Source organism: Bactrocera latifrons, unplaced genomic scaffold, assembly GCF_001853355.1.
Source record: "Bactrocera latifrons isolate USDA-ARS-PBARC rearing strain unplaced genomic scaffold, ASM185335v1 scaffold_15, whole genome shotgun sequence".
Classification (NCBI taxonomy): Eukaryota; Metazoa; Arthropoda; class Insecta; order Diptera; family Tephritidae; genus Bactrocera; species Bactrocera latifrons.
In genome coordinates, this window is record NW_017534963.1 from 655391 (window position 1) to 660273 (window position 4883).

The window sequence follows — 4883 nt, forward strand, 5'->3', positions numbered from 1 at the left end:
TGTTAATTTCTTTTAATTTGTCTAGATATAGATCAAAACGAGATGAAGTGTTCCTTTCCTTTTTGGTAGGCATTCCTGTCGAAGGAAAACGTCTGTTACAATTTTTAGAACTCAACGGATGAAAATAATTTAAGTTCTAGCAGAAAAAAGCTTTTTAAAAATTGTAATTTTTCCATGTGTCTGACTAAACCCAACCGATTAAAAGATATTACGGTTTTAAGTGATTTATGAAACTTTCAGCTAACGTTTCGACCTGACTGGATTTTTCCACGATTAAAATAAGTTTTATTCTATACAAGTAGCGCGAAGTCAATAAAAACTGGATGTTCTTAAGTGGAATAGAATAAGAATGTTTGGCTATTATCTTCCTCTTTTATTCATTGAAGTACATATTCAAGAAATTTTCAATAAAATGGCAACGGTTCGAAAGTGTTCTCGCATTTATATTATCGGTTAATTTACAGGTTTGGACCGATTTTACGTTTGCAATAAAAATTAAATTTCTGGAATAGGAATTTTTCAGCTCAGTGACTTTAAGTCGGATGAGATCCCTCCTAAAAGGGCCAAAAGTAGCCACTCATACAAAATTAATCATCATATTTAACACTATTTGCAGAATAAATGTCAAATTTCTGGAAGGAATTCATATGAAATTTTTATATATACAATTTTTTTTTTAAATTATATATCCGCCCGATTCTCATATACAAAAATATTTTACTTCATTTTGAACTTTAGTTTCAAAATTTCCATACTGAGAGTTAATGTTATACAATAACTAAAGTAACAACAACCACGCACCGTCAAAACATCAGACCAATCAAAGATGCGTCTATGATTGGTTAAAAGGCGTGCACCGTTCGCAAGCAGAACGCTTCAAGCGCTGACAAACTACCATTAACAGGTAGATTTAAGCCAGCTACAATAATTAAACGCGAGTTGAAAGCTCAGCAACAGTTGAGTGTTGGCTCTCTTCAACACAGCAGGTACTCTTAATAGCTGACGCTCTTCTCTGTCGTTGCTGCTACTGCTGATGTTGCTGCGCTACCACCTTCGACGCCCTTGAGGCAGCGCTCCCCCACATGCAGCGACGACGACGAATAGCAACTCATCACGTGCAGCGCGGCAATCTCGTTGCCAGCATTGTGTTTACAGTAAGTATTGGCGAACAGGATCCAGCTCGAATGGTGCTACCGCCATTGTTAACCAACAGCACATCGTCGGTGCTGGTGTTGTTGACGTAGCTGTGGTTGGTTGTCGTGTTTGGGAGTCGTATAAGCGCGACCGAATGAACATTGTTTTTGTTTTACGTATTTTTCTCGAACGAGAAGTTAATAGCCGAAGTGAGTGTGTATGAACATTCGTTGGCTCGATCGGAGCAGAGTAGTTAAATATAACGTTGTGTCCGGTTTTGAGCCAACATCATTCCATAACTGAGCGTTCTCAGTCGCAGTCAATTTGTAGTAGCAACAAACGGCACCTGAGCAACCCGTACGTAGTAAGAAATACGAAAATTATTCGCAGCACTACGCGTTGATATAAATTGTTAAAATAAGAAAAGAAAAAAACTTAGACGCGAGTCAAGTTAGGCGCTTTCGCATTATCACGTCCATTATATGAGGCTAAGTGTAAATTATCGCCTTCGCCAAACACCACCCTAATCCAACCCAACTAAGCCGAACTGCAAACAACGTCGGCAACGCGAACTCTGTGCATACGAGCATTTTTGTTGTTGTGCGGTGTTGTATATTTTGTGTCGTTTGGGTGGATCGCGTCAAATTTAAGCAAACAAGTGAGCGGGCGTAGTGGATTGTGACGTTGTCTCCCATTTTTTCAGTTTTTTTTTATTTCAAGTGAAGTAAATAACTAAGTGACAATGAAGTGAACTTCTCGTTGTGGAGACACGACCAACATCTTGGTACGCAATTTTTGTTGTTGTTACTCTGTCACAATATCCGTCTAACTACCAGCAGCTTCGGCAGTCCACCTGGTCGCGTTTTCGTTGTCGTGGTCGTTGTCGTTGTCGTCGTCATCATTAGCGTTGACGTTGTATGCTAACGGCTTAGATCGCCTTTCATCGGGCTTAAGGTGTTCGTCGTGTACGCGGAACCTCATAATCGGCAACAACGGTCGTCGCTGCAGCCACAGTCAGTGCCAAAGCTATAGCTACAGCCACCGCCGACGCAGCTGCAGTGAGTGATCTTCGCAGCATACACACGATCGAACGGCGTCGCAGCCACGAGCGCCCAGCAGCAGCAGCAGCCAACGCAGCAGCGACAGCAGCCACCTTACTGGCGGCAGTTAGCTTTATTACCGCAAAACTATCTGCGAAGTTAAAACGTATCTGAGGTTTTAATACCGTTTTGGTGTGTTTTCGAGTTGGTCGTGTTTAGCTCCTAAGCGTCTTTACGGTTGTGCAGTACATACAATATATTATTATACAACTATACTACTGAGCTATTGAGAAATAAAAAATAATAAACAATTTTGAAAAGTAATTAAATAGTAATTTAAAAATATACAAGCATTAAGAAATTTCTTTGAAAGTGTTTTCGAATATTAAAAAGCAGTTTGTCCTTCCTTTTTTAGCGAAAAAAAGTAAATTATATTCAATAAAAATCAGGAGCTGCTGCTGTTGATAAACGCAAATTATTAATGCCATTAAAAATTAACAATTTGTCGCTTGAATAATTCGGCTTAAGCCTTAGTAACGGCGACGACAACGACAACGAAGCCGGGTGCCAATAAGACATTCCGTTTGACAAATTTCGGTTGTAGCAAAAAAGGCACACAGCAGGAAAAACGCGTACAATTTTCCACAGCAAACTTGTTTTCTTCGAATTTGGCGTGTAAAACGTATAACGGAAATGTAAATTATTCGCCCCCTTCATGTTTATATTTGAAAAAGCGTAAACTCAAGCAAGTACGCGTGCAAAAAAATAAGAAACATACGCGGAAAAAATTAGAAAAATTAAATAACTGTAAAAAATAAACGCTAGTGTCCATACGTCCCAATTATATAAAAATTATATATGAAAAAACAATTAAAAATTAAATGAAAAAAAAAACCATTATTTGTTTAGAGCCTCTTATTTTTGTTGAGTGAACTGTAAGCCTCGCAGCTTAAAACACATTTGAAAACGCGTTAAATAATAATTACATTAATTTTTAATTTCAAAACCACACTTTTCAGAACTTAAAATAAAAAACACTTATCGTTACTTGGCGTATATAACAACAAATATACGAAGCGTAATTAAAACAAAACGCAAAATATCGGAATAAAGAGCAAAACCAGCGTACAACGCTTAATTAAACGCGTCGTTGGCAACTTTGTACGCTTTTGCACCAGTCAGACAGCAGCGCTGTTGTGCATTTCATGTGCCTTTAACGGTAAGTTTGACTTAAAAAATTATGTTTCCTTATAACGCTTACGTAATACCGCATTGGGATAACAATTTTTGTCGCCAAAAATAAGCGCAAAAGAGACAAGTAAAAATTATCGTGGTAGTGGGTTAAAATATAATTTGGAGTTTAAGAAATGTATGCTTATTTTCCAAGTGAGCTTTCAAATAAAAAAATATATGTGTATGGGAGATATACATATGGATAACGTCATTACGTTAAAAGTTGTATCATTAACTGGGAGTAGTATAAATAATATAATTTAGTTTTAATGATTTTCAAGAAGATGTTTTGTATTCAATTTTTTTTTTTCAAATTGGTTATCATTTGTGAATATCTGATTACTGATTTTAATAAATTATGGAGCATGAAACGCCATCAAATCTATTGTATTTTCCTCTTCATTTATAAGAAATTCAGAGTTTTTTGTCATATTGCGAACATACCCTAAGAATGTTAGAGTATAACTCAGTTTTGTTGCAATAATTTTATACAAATAGAACCAATTTTTATATTTTTGACATTTTTGCGAAACAAAATTAATTTGACTTAATTAACAAAATTAATTTAATTTTTTCGAAAACTAGCAAATTATTATTTTTTCAACATAAAAATATACTATATATTCGGAAAATTTAATTAAAATGAATTTAATTTGAATTAATTAATTTAGCTCACCATTTGTCTCTAGCGGGATAAGGTTTTAACATTTTTTGTTTTTTAATTCAATATTTACGTTGTAAATAGTAGTCAAAGTCGGTACCGTATGAAAGTTTATATTAGATTTTAAAGTATTCAAAATTTCAAAGCGGTTCCCCACAACTCAAGTTTTCAAAGTAGCTTCCCTTTATAGCTTTAACGATTTTTTTTTTAAATTTCAACACTATTTTTGTAAATAATTTTCGACCTAACGCCGGAAGGGATATTTGCCAAATTGTTAATAGTTCTTATTTTACAATAGCAAGTTTACCGATTTTTTCACTTCAAAGTTTTATAAAAAAACGAAAATATGAAATTTCTAGAAACCCATTCTGTCTTAAGAAACTATTATTTAACCAGTGGAATTCGATTTTTCATTGTGGAAAATGAAAAATTTAAATTTCGAAAATCTTCAAAAATCTTCTTCTGTCTTACCTGGCGAAAATCCTTATTTAACAAATGGCATTTCATTTTCTACTTTGGGTGATCAAACTACAACTTTTTTTCCAAGACATCTTTGAATAATTACTGTCATTATCGGATCTATATATTTTTTCTTTATGAAACATTTTTCGAATGTCATATTTTAATTGATTGATTTCAATAAAGAAATTTTAACTCTATTGTCATAAAAAATTAACGAAAACAGTATTTGAAAGCTATGCCATTATATTAAAAAAATGTATAAGATACATATAAGTATGTATGTCAAAGCTTCTTCCAATTTCTAAAAGGATCACACATTTTTTTAATTATTTAATATTAATATTTCTCAAGAT

General features: G+C 34.2%; 1 protein-coding gene across 1 annotated transcript in view; it reads left to right on the forward strand.

Moving 5' to 3' along the window:
- The first annotated feature begins 1481 nt into the window (after nucleotides 1–1481).
- Nucleotides 1482–4883, forward strand: part of LOC108965894 (UNC93-like protein) — an 84637-nt gene continuing 81235 nt past the window's right edge. Inside the window, exon 1 of the mRNA XM_018928569.1 lies at nucleotides 1482–3393. The gene's annotated coding sequence lies outside the window, so the exon portion shown is untranslated. The remainder of the gene's footprint in view (nucleotides 3394–4883) is intronic.